This window comes from Erinaceus europaeus, chromosome 7, assembly GCF_950295315.1.
Source record: "Erinaceus europaeus chromosome 7, mEriEur2.1, whole genome shotgun sequence".
Lineage (NCBI taxonomy): Eukaryota > Metazoa > Chordata > Mammalia > Eulipotyphla > Erinaceidae > Erinaceus > Erinaceus europaeus.
This window is the reverse complement of record NC_080168.1, coordinates 13556404-13575911: the sequence shown is the minus strand read 5'-3', so window position 1 is coordinate 13575911 and position 19508 is coordinate 13556404. Positions and strand designations below refer to the sequence as shown.

Genomic DNA, 19508 nt, shown 5'->3' with positions numbered 1-19508 from the left:
CCAGCTGACCCCTGACGGTGTGGCTTTGAGGAAGATGAGCCTCTGAGCCAACACCTTTAAGATAAGCATTGAGGGGAACAGGAGATTCTGGGACCAAGGACTCACTAGAGTGCATACCTGATCATGTCTGAGGCCCTGGGTTCGAGTCATCACATGGAGATATTATGGACAACACAGCTTTACTCCACGGGTGGTGAAACAGTGCTATGGTATCAATCTTTCATCTCTCTCTCTCTCTCTCTCTTTCTCTCTCTCTCTCATCAGAAATTAAACAGCCCAGAAGGTGGCATAGTGCAGGACTTGCCAATATGGGCACTGAGTTCATTCCTGCCACGGCACATGCCAGTGAGTTCTGTTTATATAACTAACTAAATAAATAAATAAAATCAGGAGTTGGGTGTTGGAGCATGCAGTTGAGTGTACACATTGCCAGGTGTAAGGACCCAGGTTCAAGTGGTGAAGCAGTGCTTCAGGTCTCTCTCTCTCTCTCTCCCTCTCTGCTTCCCCCATTTCTCTCAATTTCTCTCTGTCCTATCAAATATAAGAAAAATAAACTAAAGCATCGAAAATCTTTTTTAAAAGCAAGAAATCAATAAAAATAAATTTAAAAAAATAAAGTGTTTATAAGCCATGAGATGACTCAGCCAATAGGAAGCATTCATTATCACCCATGAGGACCTGGGTTCAAGCCCCTGGCACTACATGGGAACACCACAAAATACAGTTGCTATGGTGGCTCTCTCTCCCTCTCTGTCTCTTACTCTTTCTCTCTCTCTCTACCTTAATTTGAAGGGGAAAGAAAGAAAAGAAAAAAGAGTCCTCTGGGAATAGTGGAATCACACATGCACAAAGTCCTGGAGTGCAGGAGAAATGTTTTCAGATGTTCCTGGGGCCAGGCAGATCTGAAGGTCAGGAATGCTTCCCAGCCAGCCTTTCCCGGAAGAGGAGGAGGGGACAGAGCATACAGTTGTCCCTGCTCAGGGGCGGGACACAGCAGCTCCTGTGGGGACATGCCAGACTGCTCTGGGGCTGGACAGGACAGCAGATGGGGAAATAGCCCAGCCCTGAGCCCCACAGCAGGTAAGCAATGGGCTTTGTTATTTTTCACATTTATTTATTTATTTGGATAGAGACAGAGAGAAATCAAGAGACAGAAGGGAGCTGACAAGGGAGAGACACAGACACTTGAAGCCCTGCGTCACCACCTGAGAAACTGCCCCACTGCAGATGGGGACTGGGGGCTTGAACGCAGGTCCTTGAGCATTGTAACATGTGCCAACACCCGGCCCTCACTCTCGATGATTTAATGAGGCCAGAGCTTGCTGGCAAGATCTACTCTCCCTGCTGGGACTTGGTTTCCCCATTTATAAGATGGGGTGGTGATTCCTTCCAGGTGTCTCCTCTGTGCTGACTGGGGTAGAGGTATGGTATAGGCAGGCTGTGTGGTTTGGGGGTCCCCTGCAAAATTATTAAGGAGCTCCTTGTGCAAGAATTGAGAGTGTTGAATATGGATAATGCTGGATCACACAGAACAAGCACAGCTGTGTCCCACCAAACGAGGGGTGTCCAGCACCCAGTGTCAGACAGCACCCTGGGGTCCAGGAGTCACAGTCACCAAAAGAAGTGACTGTAGGTGACAGCAAGTCAGCTCAGGACCATGGCCCCCCATGAGGCCCAGGGTCCCAGCTCCACATGACAAAATACCCCTCTCTTCAGAGCCTTCCAGACTCATGCCTGGCCAGTACTAAGTCAAAGCATGGTCTGGTGGCAGCAGGAAGGGGATCCTGTTTTATTGGCAGATATGGGAGCAGGTCCTTTTGTCTCTCTTGGCTTTTAAAGTTGGGGTGTGTTCACAAAGACACAGGATCCTGTGCCTCCTTCTGACAGCTCCACAGGGCTTATCAATTTTGGGTGACTTCCTCCTCCTGAAAAAAAAACTGCTGTTACTGCTCTAAGGGGGTAGGGACATCCCATCAGCCCCAGTGTTTGCCCTCTGACATTAAAATAAATGGGAGGCTTTTCCATACTTGTTCTCCTGATGCTCTTTCCTTAAGGATTTATTTAATGAGAGAGAGAGAGAGAGAGAGAGAGCATCACTCAGGCACGTGCAGTGCTGCGGGTTGAATTCAGGTGGATCCAGGTGATGGTTCATCAGTATCAAGCCTGAGTTAGTTCCCTGGCACCACATTACAATAATATGTGTATTTTTAATGAAGACTCTAGATCATTATTGGCTGGTGGTTGTGCTACCTACCCAAGTCGAATCCTTCAATATCCAGACTTTTCAAGGGATAAGCAACTTGGATGAGTTCTTAGAAATCTGGGCACCTTTGGGCAGAGACCAGCCCTGGGAAGGCAGGCAGGCAGACAGGCAGACTGGTTGAAGGCCACTGATGCCAGGTCCTGTCCCAAAGTAGGAAAGGTTAGTACCCAGAGGCTGTTTCATGAAGAGTTGCTCAATTCTGTAGAAAAGTTAGCAAGACATGCTTGCATTGCTTGCTTGCTTTTTTTTAATATTGTTTTTTTAATATTTATTTATTCCCTTTTGTTGCCCTTGTTTTGTTGCTATTGTTGGTATAGTTATTATTGTTGTTGTCATTGTTAGATAGGACAGAGAGAAATGGAGAGAGGAGGGGAAGACAGAGAGGGGGAGAGAAAGACAGACACCTGCAGACCTGCTTCACTGCCTGTGAAGCGACTCCCCTGCAGGTGGGGAGCTGGGGGCTCGAACTGGGATCTTTACGCCAGTCCTTGTGCTTTGTGCCACGAGCACTTAACCCGCTGTGCTACCGCCCAACTCTCTCTCTCTCTTTTTTCCTTTCCTTTTCTCTTTCTTTTTTTCTACTGGGATCATCACTGGGGCTTGGTGATCACACAGCTCCACCACTCCTAGTGGCTTTTTTTTTTTTTGCCTCCAGGGTTACCACTGGGGCTTGGTGCCCGCACTACAAATCCACCACTCCTGGTGGCCTTTTTTTCTCCTCCACTCTATTGGACAAGACAGAGAGAAATTGAGAGTTGGGGGGAGATAGGGAGAGAGACCTGCAGACCTGTTTCCCCACTTGTGAAGCTTCCCCCTGCAGGTGGGGAGCCAGGAGGCTCAAACCTGGATCCTTGCATGGGTCCTTGTACTTAGTACTATGTGCACTTATCCAGGTGCACCAACACCCACCCTCTCCCCCTTTTTTTTTCCTCCAGGGTTATTTCTGGGCTCAGTGCCTGCACCATGAATCCACCGCTCCTGGAGGCCATTTCCCCCCCCTTTTGTTGCCCTTGTTGTTGTAGCCTCATTGTGGTTATTATTATTGCCATTGTTGATGCCATTCGTTGTTGGATAGGACAGAGAGAAATGGAGAGAGGAGGGGAAGACAGAGAGGGGGAGAGAAAGATAGACACCTGCAGACCTGCTTCACAGCCTGTGAAGCGACTCCCCTGCAGGTGGGGAGCCGTGGGCTCAAACCAGGATCCTTATGCCGGTCCTTGCACTTAGTTAGTGCCACATGCGCTTAACCCACTGCACTCTTGCCCGACCCCCCTTTCCCCCTTTTTTATGATACAGAAAGATGTAGGGAAAAAAGGGGGGAGAAAGAAAGAAAGGCCTCTGCAGCCCTGCTCTACTGCTCATGAAGCTTCCCCCTGCAGCTGTGGGCCGGGGACTTGAACCCAGGTCCTTGTGTATGTTAACGGTGTGCACTCTGCCAGGTCCTGTGAGTGCCAATTGGTGGAGAAAAGCCAGTACTTTTCCGTAGAGATCCATCATCCAAGGAAAGAAAAACAGCCCCTGGCTTTTTTTTAATCTTGCCCTTTCAGCCCAGCTCCTTTTCAGGAAGTAAATCCTCAACCAAACAGTAAAAGGAGTCCAAAGTTCTTTTGTTTCTGGCTGGAAAAACAGCTTCGGGCACTCAGAAGGTTTCTTCTAGTGTCTGAGCTCTCACAGGCACCTGGAACTCCCTGCAGTTCTCTGGTCCCTTTGGAAGCAGTTCAGAGAGGAGATCAAAGCCACCGGCCACCAGGAGCTCGGACTCCCAGTCAGGGAATGGAAGAGGGAGATCCTAGCTAGCCAGATGGGCGGGTGGGTGAGTGGGGGGTGCAGTGAAACCATCTTGACCTCCATCTCAGATAAACAAACACACCTGGGCTGGGGCTGGGTTTTCAATCCACTGGAGAAGTAGCACAGAGAATGCTCCAGGTCATAAGGGCTCCTGCATCTTTCCTACTTGTGGTTATCATTAAAGGGGCGTCCAGGCCTTGTACATGACACCACCACTCCAGGGTCGCTTTTTTTCTTATGTTAGGGGAAAAGTGAGAGAAGGAGGGAGGGAGAACGCAGTACCAATTCACCATCCATGTTGTTCCCATGTGGTGTCAGCATTTAAATCCAAGGCCTTGTGCATGGTGAACTTTTACCAGATGAGCTATCTCCTGGCTATCTGCAGCATTTTTTCATTAAAAAAAAAAGGGTGTGGCGGTGGCACACTCAGTTAAGCGCACATATTACCAAGCACAAAGACCTGCGTTTGAGCCTCTGCTCCCCACCTGCAGAGGGGACACTTCATGAGTGGTGAAGCAGGCCTGCAGGTGTCTATCTTTCTCTATCCCTCTTTACCTCCCCCTCCTCTCCAAATTTCTCTCCGTCGTATCCAATTAAATGGGGAAAAAATGGCCTCCAAAGCAGTGGATTCATGGTGCCAGCACTGAGCCCCAGCAATAACCCTGTAGGCATAAATAAATAAATAAATAAATATTAGAAAAAAATGGTCATCGAGAATGGTGGGTTGATAATGCTGGCACCAAGCCCTAGCAATAAACTTGGCGGCAATAAACATAAATAAATAAGTTTATGTATCTGTTTTAATGAGTGAGAGAAAGAAGACCAGCACACCACTCTAAGGCATGTGCTTCTGGGACTGTACTAGGAGCCTCAGGCATGGAAGTCTGGTGTTCTGCCAGCTAAGCTTTCTCCCCAGCCACTGTGTTTTTAATTACTTGCTTGATTGAGGCAGCACTGTGGATAAAGCCTTAGACTCCTGAGCATGAGATCCTGAGTCTGATCCCCAGCATTGCATGTGCCAGAGGGATGTTCTCGTTCTCTCTCGCTCCCCTTCTCCTCTCTCAAATGCATACATAAATATTTTTAAATTTAAAAAGTTATTTATTTGATAAACAGAAAGAAACTGAGAAGGAAAAGGAGATAGAGAGGGAGACAGACAGAGAGACACCTGAAGTGCTGTTTTCACCACTTGTGAAGCTTCCTCTCTGCAGGTGGAGACTAGGGGCTTGAACCGAAGTCTTTGCACATGGTAAGATGCACACTCATCCACCCAGCCCTCTATAAATATATATGATTTTTAAATCTATTTTTTCACAAGAGCAGGGAAGAGAGAGAATTTAGAACATCTTTCTGGCATTTGTGGGGCCAGGGAAGCAAACTCGACCTGATGCTTATAAGCCCCGTGCGAGAGTCCCCATGGTAGTCCATGTGCCTTGTTGTAGGTGTGACCCAGGTTCAAGCCCGGGTACCACATGGTAGTTCCATGACACCAGGAATAGCTCCAGTGTGATAGTGCCTTGTCCTCTCTATCTCTCTGTATTATCTCTTTCTCTGAAATGGAAAGAATGAAAAAACTGGCCCGTGAGTAGTGAGATCCACATACTTGAGGCACCAGCACCGGCAGAAAGGCAACAGAGTTAGGCGATTAACATACGCCCTGAAGCTCTGATGTTTTACAAACCTACTTTGGCCATCACTGGTGTGAAAAGGATTTGGGGCAGCCACCAAAGTTCCATGCCCCCACACCTCCAGTGATAGCCACCATGGTTCTCCCAAGGTCTTAGACATGGGTGGAATTTTGTTATTGTTTTAGCCAGTTCATGTGTTTCAAGTCTCTAGATTCCATACAGGAGTAAACCATTTAGTAATAGTCTTTCAGTTCCTGAGATCACTAAGCATAATCACCTCCAGTTTCATCCACTTTCTCCCAGTTCCTAAGTAGTACTCCACTGAGTATATGTCCCATAACTTCTTTTTTAAAAAATATGTGTTTATTTATTTTCCCTTTTGTTGCCCTTGTTGATTTTTATTGTTGTGGTTATTATTGTTGTTGTTATTGATGTTGTCGTTGTTAGGACAGAGAGAAATGGAGAGAGATGGAGAAGACAGAGAGGGGGAGAGAAAGATAGACACCTGCAGACCTGCTTCACCACCTGTGAGGCGACAAATGAATACATAAATATTTTTTAATTTAAAAAGTGCAGGTGGGGAGCCAGGGGCTCGAACTGGGATCCTTACGCTGGTCCTTGCGCTTTGCGCTACGTGCGCTAAACCCACTGCGTTGCCGCCTGACTCCCTGTCCCATAACTTCTTTATCCAGGCACCTGTGGAAGGGCATTTAGGTTGCTTCCTCATTGTTGTGAATGATGCAGCTAAGAACATGGGAGCTTATGGGTCTTTTTGAATTAGTGTTTCCGTGTCTTTGGGAGAAATGCCTAGTGGTGGAATTGCTGGATCATAAGGTATTTTCATTTGTGTTTGTTTAAGGATTCTCCATACTGTTCTTCACAGTGGTTACACTAATTTGCATTCCCACCAACAAAGCAATAGAATTCCTCTCTCGCCACATCCTTGCTTCCTGTTTTGTTGATGAAGGCCAGTCTCATAGGTGTGAGGTGGAATGTCAATGTGGTTTTCATTTGCGTTTCTCTAATGGTAAGGGAATTGAAACATTTCCACTTGTGTCTGTGGGCTGTGTGTATCTCTTTAGAGAACTGTCTATTCATATCTTCTGCCCATTTTTTTTATACTGGGCTATTCTTTTTCTTGAACTGTATGAGTTCTTTATAGATGTTTGATACCAACTGCTTGTCAGATGTGTGGTGTGCAAATATCTTCTCATCGGGGTTGGACTGCCTATTTATCCTTGTGGAGTTTTCTTCTGATGTTTAGAAGTTTCTGATTTGATATAGTCCGGTTTAGTTCATTTCATTTCCCTTGCCCGTGGGGCTGAGTTTGCAAATACATCGTTGATGTGAAGGTCCTGAAGTGTTCCAAAGATACGTTGAGCTTGTATTGGTTCCCCCAGGAAATTGCAATTCGGCATTTCTGGAACACTGACCACTTTGCACATTTGTCAATTTTAACACTGCTTGTACTGTGACTAGTGTCTGTGGATTGGCTCTCAATATTCTCCGTGCCTTTTCATCCTGAGTGTGACCATCGTGAGATTACAGGTTGTGTGTGCTGATTGGACTTTGCTCTAAGACACCCAGAAGAGATAATGATGAATTGTTTTTTATTTATCTTAAAATATAATATTTATTTATTTATTGAGAGATACAGAGAGAGAGAAAAAATGACCAGAGCCCAGCTCAGCTCTGGCTTATGGTGGTGCTGGGGACTGGACTTAACCTGGGACCTCAGAGACTCAGACAGAAAGGGTTTTTGTTTCTTTGCTTGCTTGTTTTGCTTAGCCATTATGCTATCTCCCCAGTCCAAATTTCTTTATTTAATATTTAGCTAATGGACCTCCAAAAAAAAAAAATCAGCTCATAGCCACTGCTTCAAATCCTGTGCTTCTGGAAAGAGAATGGGAGAGGGTGGCGGTCGTCTGTCCTGGTTCACCCTGATCTTCTGCATATTTTATCTGAATTTTTTTTTAATTTTACCAGAGCACTGCACAGCTCTGGTTTTTGGTGGAGCTGGGTATTTAACCTGAGACCTCAGAGCCTCAGGCCTGAAAGTCTTTTGCAGAACCATTATGCTGTCTCCCCATATTTTAGACATGATGGTTGAAGTTATCGCACTTTTTTTTAAAGTGGCACTAACAAGTTAACCCAGGACCTTACAAGAGGAGAGAGAGACAGAGACACAGAAAAGAGACATCACAGCACTGCGTCGTCATCCGTGGAGCTCCTGTGGTGCTCCTGTGTGGCTCTGGGGCTCAAACCCAGGGCCCCACTTGGTCGTCTCAGAGGTGGTGGCCATTCAGACAGCCCCACCTCAGAAGATGTATTCTATGTCCCCTGCCGTGGTGACTGCAGAAGCTTTAACTAGATGGAAAGTAGGCTGAGTCCCCATCCTCCCTACTCGTGAGCCCAGAAGGGACCCCACTCCTAGGAGCTGCCACCATGGTCTCCAGAGACAAAGCACAGATTCCATTCCCCTGGAGGAGTAGGGCTCTGACTGAACCACGACCTGTTATAATTTTCTTTTCTTTCTTTATTTTAAAAAATATTTTATGTTATGGGATAGAGACAGGGAAATGGAGAGACAGAGAGTAATACCTGCAGCCCTGCTTCACCACTTGAAAAGTTTCCCCTGCAGGTTGTCTGAACCCAGGCTCTTGCACACCATAAGTGCATTAACCAGGTGCACCACTGCCCGCCCCCTTTCTCTCTCTTTCCTTTTTCCTCTCTCTCTCTCTCTCTCTCTCTGTCTCTCGCCACCAGGGTTATCACTGAAGCTCAATGCCTGCACAGGAACCCAATGCTCCCAGTTGTCATTTATTCCTTTCTTTATTTAACAGGACACAGAGAGACTGAGAGTGGAGGGGGATGTGGAGAGCAAGAGACACCTGCAGACCTGCTTCACCACTTGTAAAGGTTTCTCCCTGCAGGTGGGGAGCAGAGGCTCAAACCTGGGTCCCCACGTAATGTGTAATGGTAATGTGTGCACTAACCAGGTGTGCCACTACCTAACCCCCCTTGTTTTGATTTTCAAACTCTGTGGCTGCCTTGTACAATAACATTCCATGCACTTAACAATCTTTTCAGTTTTTATTATTATTAATGAGATAGAGCCAGAGCATCAGCCTGGTATGGGCAGTGGTGGAGATTGAACCTGGGGCCTCACACATGCAAGTCCTGTACTCTATCACTGTACTGGCTCCCAAGATTTTTACTCAGCGATTTTTTTTAATCAGAAAGAGACAGGACAGGTGATATAGTTTACTTGGTAGGGCATGTGCCTTGCCATGCTCGTGGCCCAAGTTAGAGTCCCAGTACCGCTTGGGAGTGCTGTGACACCAGAGGGAGACCCAGTGCTGTGGTGTTTCTTTAACAGCCAAAGGAGGTAAAACTGCACATGTGAGGCCCCCAGCTCCGCCAAAAAGAAGAATAATAATAAAAGGAAAAATAATATAAACAAGCTGCTCACTTACTCGGTTGCAAAGCATGGAAAGCAGAGCCGGGGCTGGGCCAGACTTCATGGCCTGTGTCTGTGACACCAGGCTGTCTGCTTGTTTAATCCAGTCTGACACAGTGCATGAGCCAAGGAAGTTTCTGGAAGAATGAGAGGCCAGAGGAGGGTGTGCTCTGGGGTCCAGAGCCAGGGGCTAGCTCAGCACAGTCATGGCGGGGCTGCAGTCAGTGTGTGCAACACCCGCTGTGGGAAGCTGAGTGGCAGGGTGTATCCAGGGTCCGAGGTGACCTGCTCCCAGGGCGAGCATGGACTGGGAGGCTCTCCCCTCAATCTTCCCAATCTGGGAGTGGCTTCCGGTCCAGCTCAGACACCACTGCCAGGCACTGTGCTAATATAAAAATAGTGTTAAAAGGCTAAGCATGGGTGCCAACAGCGGCCCACCCCGTTGAACACAAGCTTTACCATGCACAGAGGCCCGGGTTCAAGTCCCCACTCCCCCCCATGCAGGGAGGAAGCTTCAAGAGTGGTGAAGCAGGGCTGCAGATGTCTGTCTCTTTTTGTCTCCTCCTTCTCTCCATTTCTCTCCATCTATATCCATATGTTGTTGTGCGGGCCTTGGAGAAGAGAGAGAGGAGGTCCGGAGCGAAGAGGGAACACAAATCTTTATTTGCGCTGGCACCTCAGAGTTGGGTGCTAGAGAAGCAGGTTGGGCCACGTGGAGGTAGCGAAAATGGCCGCCTCACGCAGTAACCTTTCCTGCGTCTGAACACAGAAATGAAGCGCTGGCAAGAGAGCGAGGTGCGGAAGAAGGGCTTTTATAGGAGCAGCTTTCGCGAGAATGGGAAGGGGGAGGAGTGACCATAGCACTCCAGGATAGGATAATAACTCTCGTGAGAATGGGAAGGAGGAGGAGTGACCAAAGCACTCCAAATATTGCGGGGAAATAGACAATGCCCTGAGGGCACAACATGGCGAAACAGGCACTCTGAGAATGTCCCAACTCTCGCAGGAACTAGCAGTATCCTGAGGGGACAACATGGCAGATGTGACTGTATCTGCACAATTTCCCAGCATCTCCCCCTTTCCTTTTATCTAATGCCTAGGGCAACAGTGTGTAAAGTCTATGAACTACTCAGGGTCAGTCTATGAAAAACCAGCAATGTGAAGGGAAAGAAGCTGCTGTAAAATTGTCTAAAGTGTCCAAAGGGTATACCAGCAAGTCCGATAGAGGTCTCAGTCCAAAGTAGGCGACTAGGGGGATAAATGGCAGGGGATGAAATGCTGCATGAGGAAGGTCAGCCTCTGGAATTCTGCTTTTCTGTAGAGAGTGAGCTGGAACGGCCAAAACGTGACAGGTCAAAGCAGAAGCAGGAAAGGCAGACAGGCAGTAAAAAAGTTCTGTCCTTGGAGTCTGTGAATCAGGTTCTTCAGATCGCGTCAGGTGACATCTAGGGTTTCGGAGGGGTTGTGCCACTGTAGTCGTGCCATCTAGTGGGTGATGTCAGGGTGTGTAGGGGTCCAGATGGTTTTTTCCGGGATTCCTGTGGAAGAAACACAAACAATCTGCTTCTCGTGGTTAGCAGGGCATCTGATTTGAATGCTTTATAGAAAAAGAGGTTTGGTGCCTTTCAACTGAGTATTGGGGGGTGTATCTTTCCTATTCATTTATTATTATTATTTTATATTATTTGTCATGGTAGTCAGCCGTTATCTGGAAGGTCCTGGGTGATTCATGGGGAAAAAGAACTTATCTTTTAACAAGGACTCTAAGGTGTAGGGAAGCGGGATCTTTTTTTTTTTTTTGTATTTTGCCTTTTGTTTTATTGTTGTAATTATATTGTTGTTATTACTGATATTGTGGTTGTTGGATAGAACAGAGAGAAATGGAGAGAGGAGGGGAAGACAGAGAAGAGGAGAGAAAGAGACACCTGAAGACCTGCTTCACCACCTGTGAAGCGATTTCCCTGCAGGTGAGGAGCCAGGGGCTCAAACTGGGATCCTCAAGCCGGTTCTTGCACTTAGCGCCACCTGCGCTAAACCCGCTGCACCACCGCCCAATTCCCAGGAACTATCTTTTAACATAAACTCTATGGCCATGCCAATAGCAACCTTGAGGGCACATGTGGCTCCCCACATGTCCCCCTTTCTTATATCATGTTTTGATATTTGGCGGACTTTGTTTTGTGGCAGGGTGGACTGTGCCTGTCTTAGGTTGGGGATCAGCCTTCCGTCTTACCCGTCATTGGAACACCTGGTCATTTTTGCCCAGTAGTACCAGGTGCCCTGGCTTAGGTTGACTGGATAGCGCTAGTTTCCAGAAATCTGATTCTTTCTCTCTCCTCCTCTCTTTCTCCATAAATTAAAATGTTTTTTTTTTAAAAAAAGAATTATAGGACCTATTGTGAGCAGAAGAAGTAAAACAAGCTAGGGACCCACAACTAAGGTTAGACAGGTAAGGAAGGGGGAATGTATCCATTGGTATGAAGAGGTGGGATCATATCTCAAGTCTAAGGGAAGAAGTCAGTGGATGTGATGTCTAGGGGAACAGCCATTTGTCTTTGGGGGTAGTAAAGGATGTCTGTGGCATGGGTGATGTTATAAAGGGAAACATCTTTAAATTGTTGGCTGACAAAGGCATGGCTTATGGTGGCAAGACAAGATACCCCAGTTAAGTTTACAAGAATATGTGAATGTTGTTAATTTACATAGGTTGTGTAAGGAGGAACTTTTTATAGTTTAATACCTTATCATATGAACAGATGATTCTTCATATGAAGGCTTGATAGCTGTACTCACTTGTGAAAAAAATAATAAAACTTGTAACAAGTTAGAGGTTTACTATAATTGATACCTCGATGATTATAATTGGTTTGAATATCTTTATGATTTTGTTAAAAGGTCATCTAATGTGTAGCAGTCTCTACAGCAGGATCTTTAGACCAATTATAGTTAAAATATATATTGATTTTTAACCATTTTTACTTTGGAGTATAAACAGACTCAGGTTACTTAGAGAGTTAACGTATGTTAGTGACAATGGTTTTAACATTTGCAGTGCCAGATTGATAACAGATCTGTTGTGGATTAATTTCCACAGATAGTTTACAGGGCACTTTTGGGGGCCCTCCAAAAGCATCCTGTATACAGAATTTGCATTTTCGTCTTGGGGATATATTGTCATGTTAAATATTTAGACTTTACCTTAAATAGTTAGTAACTTTAGCAAGTTAACTTTACCTTTCCTGGTAGTGATATAGCTTCAAGGTTACACTTTAACCGTTAAGTAATGTTTTACCAAACTTGAAACATACATATAAACATTTAGTTATAACACACAGGAGGAAAAAAAAACTTTTGTTATAAAAACATATCATTAAAAAAAACAAATTTATATCTGTCATTACTCACACAGTTTAAGACTAAACACTTACATATATACCAAAACTTATATATAAAATCAAAAGAGAGAAAAAAAATTTTGGAATTCTTCTGGACGTCTCCAGAAATTTTGGCTGCATCCAGCATTTTTATATAAAATATAAAATTACCTTATAGAGTACTCTGTGCAGATGGGTCATGCAAAAATTTTTGGTCATTCAACACACTCACTCACAAGACACAACTGGCCAGTCATAACATAAGACATTCAGGGGAGGGGTAGGAGAGAGGGCTCTGTGAGCCAACTTTTGTAGGTTCTGCCATGTCATATTATGGATCCTGGGGTGTATCCTGCAGCTAGTCCTCTTGTATTTCTTGTTCTCCAGGGATAACAGTGCCATCATGAGGGTATTGTTGGACATGGCGGGCAGGAACCCAGACAGGTTTAGAGTAATTATGTGGGAAAATGCACGCAAAACCTCTTCCCATGGTCAATAGAGGGTCAGGCCCTTTCCAAATTTTATCAAGTGGGTCTTTCCATTTGACCTTAATAGATGGGAGAGTAGATGGTGTTTGCCAGTGAAGAATAATAGGAGATAAGTCCGAGTTATTGTAAATATTAAAGAGATTTAACGTAGTTAAGGTTTTTGCTAGCTGGATATTGGGGGGTACATTCCTCCTTTATCTTTATTTAATTGAGCCTTAAGGGTTTGATGGGCCCTCTCGACAATGCCTTGTCCCTGTGGATTATAGGGAATGCCTGTGGTATGAGTAATGTTCCAGAGGGAACAAAAAACTTTAAATTGTTTGCTGGTGAACACAGGTCCATTGTCAGTTTTCAGTTGAAGAGGTAAGCCCATCACAGCAAAACAGGAGAGCATATGGCTTATAAGCTTTTTAGAGATTTCTCCTGTCTGAACTGTTGCCCACATAAATTTAGAAAAGGTATCAATTGAGACAAACACATATTTTTATTTGCCAAAGTTTGGTATGTGGATGACATCAATTTGCCAAATAGCATTAGCTTTTAAGCCTCGGGGGTTAACAGCAAGAGTCTGAATAGCAGGTGTTTTTATGAGACTTGCAAAGGAAGAGCATGTAGCTAGGATATGTTTTAACTGTGGTAAAGGAACATCAGGAAATTGAGCTCGAAGGCCTTTAAGATTAACATGGGTTAGAGAATGGAAATCAGCAGGATCAGAGACAGAGACTAGGAGAGCTCCTGTGGAGGCAAGGCGGTCAACTGCAGCATTCCCTTCGGACAGGGAACCAGGAAGAGGGCTGTGGGAACGAAGGTGCTGAATATATAGTGGTTGGGTTCGAGAAGAGAGCATAGAGGCGATTTGAATCAAGAGAGGGTAAAGTGGGTTGTCATCAATTTTCACATAGGAACGAGCAAGCCATGGAAGTTAGTTAACAGTATACACTGTCAGAAAAAGGTTGAAGGATTCTGGTACAGCTTTTAATGCAAGTAAAACAGCATAAAGTTCTTTGTACTGAGGGGAATTCTCAGGAAGCTCAGTAAAGAGAGGTTTAGGGGGTTGTTTGTCCAGGTAATATATAAGGGCAGCAGCTCCCTTTCTTCCACCATCAGTGAAGACTGTAGGAGCAGAAGGAATGGGATCTTGAGAGAAAAGTTTAGGTGCTAGTAGAGGCAAAAGAGGTAAAGAAGCTATCAATTTATTAGAAGGAAAATGGTTATCTATTTGTCCTGGAAACCCCACTAAGCTTATGGCAAAGTGGGAATGATGGCGTATGAGCCGCTCTGTATCTGTGAGAGAAAAGGGCAGAATAATTAAATCCGGTTCTTTCCCTAAGACCTGCACAGACCTATTTCTTCCTTGGTGAACCATGAATGCTAATGCTTCTATCTCAGTGAGGAATCTTGGAGCTCCGCCTACTGGCATGTGAAGCCACTCGAGAGCCCCATGGTTCTGCCACAATGCCCCTACTACTGTGGGGATGGAGTTAAAGATTAGGTTTACCAGAGAGGAGGGGGAGAATGTCCTGGAGGGCCTGGCTAACCCTTTCCAGTGCCAAGGAGGCCTTGGGAGTTAACCTACGTTTTGAGGAGGGCTGTTTGTTTCCTTTTAACAGGCCAAACAGTGGTTGGAGGCAGCTTGTAGGCAGATAAAGATACTGCCTAAGCCAATTTAAATTTCCAAGAAAACTTTGTAAAGAAGCAAGAGTGAGGTTAGAAGGAAAAGTAACACTAGGTTTTAAGGGACGAATTTGCATTAGAGAAATCTCTGAACCTAAAAAAGATACTGGAGGAATTAGCTGTATCTTCTCAGGAGCCACATTAAGGCCGCATTTCTTTAATGCAGGAATGAGAAAATCAAGTAGGGCATAGAGATATGTATCTGATTTTCCCCATATTAATACGTGATCCATGTAATGAAAAAAATTAAGGCCCTTATGGATATATGGGAAAAGGGCAGATTTAACAGCCTCTTGACAAATTGTAGGACTATTGGCCATGCCTTGGGGCAGCACCACCCATTCAAATCTATCGGAAGGGCTGGTGTTATTAATAGAAGGAACAGATAAGGCAAAACGTTTACAATCTTGCAGATGCAGGGGGATAGAGAAAAAAATCTTGTATATCAATAGCTATAATTGGAATTCCCATGGGAATTGCAGAAGCAAGAGGCAAACCCCTTTGTGGGGAGCCCCAGACCTGCATGGTTTTATTAACCGCACAGAAGTCTTGGAGGACGCGCCATTTTCCTGAGCACTTTTTAATCACAAAGACAGGAGTATTCCATGGGCTTCGAGAATGACGAATGTGTCCCAAGGACAACTGCTCTCGGACGAGCTCTTTTAAAATTTCTAGCTTATCAGGAGTCAGGCTGTAGCTCAGTGGGGTAAGCACAGGTGGCGCAAAGCACAAGGTCGGCATAAAGATCCTGGTTCGAGCCCCTGGCTCCCCACCTGCTGGGGAGTTGCTTCACAAGCAGTGAAGCAGGTCTGCAGGTGTCTATCTTTCTCTGCCCCTCTCTGTCTTCCCCTCCTCTCTCCATTTCTCTCTGTCCTATCTAACAACGACAACATCAATAACAATAATAACTACAACAACAATGAAAAACAACAAGGACAACAAAAGAGAAAATAAATAAAATATAAAAAAAATTTTTTTTAAATTTCTAGCTTATCCCTAGACAGAGGCCACTGTTCCACCCAGACAGGCTCATTAGAAAGCCAGCCTAAGCAGGGAGTTTGGCTACGAACAGTGGCAGTTAGTATTGGGGGTGCTGATTAGATCTGGTCTTGCAGGAGCGGGTGTTACGCTCTGTAGAGGCATCTGTGGATATCCTAACATCAAGACATTCCAGAAGATCTCTGCCCAGTAGGTTGGTGCTAATATCAGCTACCAGAAGGTGAAAGTGTCTGGTAGAACCTTCCAGGTCTTCCCTCATGAGAGAATCTCATGTGAGAAATAATTGGGTCACCCCTCCAACCCTGTGTATATGGGGTCCCAGGAGGAGTTCCCAATTTTGGGGAACCTCTGCTTGCCTTAAAATCGTCTTTTCTGCCACCGTGTCAAACAAAAATTTAAAAGGAATATTGCCAATCCTTACTGTCGTAGTAGGGTGACCGCGTTTTAAAACAGGAGTGGTCCACAAAAATCTCAGGCCCCAAATTTGTACCATTCAGGGGTGTGCTATCTTTATGAAATTTGGACCAACAATCTCTCTTCCAATGAAAACCCTTCCAACATCTGGGACAAATTGTCCGAGGTTTTTGGCTCCCTGACTGAAAGCGGGTTGCCCTGACTGGAGGCGGGGTTGCCCTGACTGGAGGCGTGGTCGCAGCTTATCTGGACATTGGTTACGCCAGTGCCCTTGGCGACCGCACTGAAAGCAGGCCCCATTTTGATTACGTGGGGTAACTGCATAAACCTGTGTCATAGCGGGTGCCCCATAATTGCCTGATGTAAGTTCCTGTGTCCCTAAAATCCAATTATCTGGGTGTAGGTGTTTAAGACTAAGGCATTGGGAGTCGGGCAGTGGCGCAGTGGGTTAAGTGCACATGGCACAAAGCACAGGGACCGGCGTAAGGATCCCAGTTCGAGCCCCCGGCTCCCCACCTGCAGGGGAGTCGCTTCACAGGCGGTAAAGCAGGTCTGCAGGTGTCTATCTTTCTCTCCCCTCTCTCTCTGTCTTCCCCTCCTCTCTCCATTTCTCTCTGTCCTATCCAACAACAAAGCAACGTCAACAATGGCAATAATAACCGCAATGAGGCTGCAACAACTAGGGCAACAAAAAGGGGGGAAAATGGCCTCCAGGAGTGGTGGATTCATGGTGCAGGCACTGAGCCCAGCAATAACCCTGGAGGAAAAAAAAAAAGACTAAGGCATGCCTGACGGAATTGTGGTATCATGCCATCCCAGACAATAGAATGCAGGAGGAAAGAGAGGATTTCAGGATTATAAACCTTTTTCTCTAAGGTTTGCCTCACCCTTGAGATGAAGTTCGCTAAGGATTCATCAGTGTTTTGGCGAAATGAGTTAATAGGGACTGAGGCCTCTACTGTGGTTGGGGTTAACCTTTCCCATGCTTGTGTTGTGCAGATGCGTACCTGTTCAAAATAACCGGTTGGAAACTTGGCTTCTGCCTGCTGAGTTCCAGTTTCAAATTCTCCTACTCCAAACAATGCATCAAAATTCCATGCTATCTGTTTGTTACTATTTTCCTGTGATTGTCTAGAGCATTCGTCGTGGAAGCATGCCTTCCATTGTAGATAGAGGGGGTCTGGCAATGCAACACAAACCAGGTCTTTCCAGTCCTGGGGTGTATTTAGATGCTGGTAAAAACTCCTTAAAATGGACTTGGTCCATGGAGCGTGAATTCCGTCCTCCTTCACGGGTTTTCTGAGTTCTCTGAGCTCTTTGGAGGAGTATTGGTGCCACACCTGAGGGTTTTGTCTATTGGGGGCCACATTTACCGGGAAGGTGTGGACTTGGTCTGATGACACGGGGAAAGAGTTACAGAAGTGGAAGCTGCCATAGTGGCTACAGGGGAAACTGAGCGCGTATCTACGGGGATGGAGCTCTTGGGACAGACTGCAAAAGGTTTAAGGCCTCTAAACGCTGAAAACATATCCTTTAACTGCTGTATCTCCACCACAAGGTCTCTTAATGATGAGGTATCAGCAGGGGGAGGGGTCGAAGCAGAAACATCAGGGTCTTTTAATGATGAGGTATCAGCAGGGGGAGGGATCAAAGCGGAAACCTCAGGGTCTCTTAATGATGAGGTATCAGCAGGGGGCAGGGTTAGAGAACCAGAAGCCTCAGGGGAAGCCGAAACCGTGGCAGCTGGGGGCGGGGTCAAAGGAGGAGCATCCGAACACGTGTATGTGTCTGTGGGGACAGAAGTTTTGGGACTAGCTGCTGATCGCTTAGGGCGTCTTAAGCACATATGCTTTAACTCTCGTATCTCAGCCTCAAGGTCGCTTATCCTCATGGCAGACCACGTTGTACATATCTTGAAAGTAGCGATTATAGCTATGAGAACCCACGGTGTAGCAAAAATTAAAGTGTCTCTGAGAGCGAGAACCTGTCCCAGGAGAGAAGGAGATAATGTCTGGGACACCTCCTCATAAAACGAAAAAAATTCCATGGTGAAGGGAAACGCGGGGCCACAGAGTCAGGCGGCTGCCACTTACCTGTGTCTGGGTGGCTTTTCTGGACCTCAGGCCGGGCGTGAGTGCGGGACACATCAGGCGCCAGATGTTGTTGTGCAGGCCTTGGAGAAGAGAGAGAGGAGGTCTGGAGCGAAGAGGGAACACAAATCTTTATTTGCGCTGGCACCTCAGAGTTGGGTGCTAGAGAAGCAGGTTGGGCCACGTGGAGGTAGCGAAAATGGCCGCCTCACGCAGTAACCTTTCCTGCGTCTGAACACAGAAGTGAAGTGCTGGTAAGAGAGCGAGGTGCGGAAGAAGGGCTTTTATAGGAGCAGCTTTCACGAGAATGGGAAGGGGGAGGAGTGACCATAGCACTCCAAATATCGCGGGGAAATAGACAATGCCCTGAGGGCACAATATGGCGAAACAGGCACTCCGAGAATGTCCCAACTCTCGCGGGAACTAGCAGTAGCCTGAGGGGACAACATGGCAGATGTGACTGCATCTACACAATTTCCCAGCATCCATAAATAAATAAATAAGCAATTTTAAAGGTAAATTGTTGCAGAAGGTAGAGTGAGCCCTGTCCTGAGTGTGTGGAACCAACACCCAGACCCCAGAACACCACCAGTCTTCCAGAGACCTCTGACCTCCCCACCCTGTGCCCACGGGCCACCTCTGACTTCCAACAGCATGACTTCCAGTGGCTTTTTTTGTCCTTGATGTCAATGGGATAATTCTGAACATTCTTTTGTTTGTTTTGCCTTTTGATTTTTGTGATTAGTAGTGGGTTACACGATTCTAAGATTACAGACTATAGTTCCAAATCGAACCCTCCACCAAAGCTCCATGTCCCTTCCCACCCAAAGATAACTACCATACCTCTCACACACAGAAACAAGTTGTTAGCTTTAGGGGCTTTTGTTGTTGTTATCTTGTTTGTTTGTTTGTTTGTTTTTGTGGGTTGGGTGTTTGCAAGTTCATGTCTATCAGTTCTTTAGATTCTACATATGAGTGAAACCATCTTTCATCTCTTATGTCACTAAGCAAAATCACCTCTAGTTCCATCCGTTTTATCCCAAAGGATACAAAATCATCTCTTTTTTCACTACAGAGTAGTATTCCATGTAGTTAATATTCCATAATTTCTTTAGCCAGTCATCTGCTGGTGGGCATTTAGGCTACTTCTACTCTTTAGCTATTATGAATAATGTAGCTATGAACATAAGAGGTGCGTAAGAATATTCTCTGGTGTCTTTTTCTCTTGAGTTTCTTCCTGTGGGACAGGCCAGGTCTCTCTGTAGAGTCATCATGGTTGTTTTTCTCCAGTGCTTTGTGGTGGCTGTGGTCCTCACACTGTAACATGTAC

At 45.8% G+C, this 19508-nt stretch overlaps 1 protein-coding gene across 3 annotated transcripts in view; it reads left to right on the top strand.

Moving 5' to 3' along the window:
• The first annotated feature begins 984 nt into the window (after positions 1 to 984).
• The window catches only part of NGEF (neuronal guanine nucleotide exchange factor), a 96002-nt gene continuing 77478 nt past the window's right edge, over positions 985 to 19508 (top strand). For 2 of the 3 annotated variants that reach the window (XM_060193795.1, XM_060193793.1), the window contains exon 1: positions 992 to 1080. The gene's annotated coding sequence lies outside the window, so the exon portion shown is untranslated. Of the gene's footprint in view, positions 1081 to 19508 lie in introns of all 3 variants that reach the window. The other variant, XM_060193794.1, reaches the window with a different exon arrangement.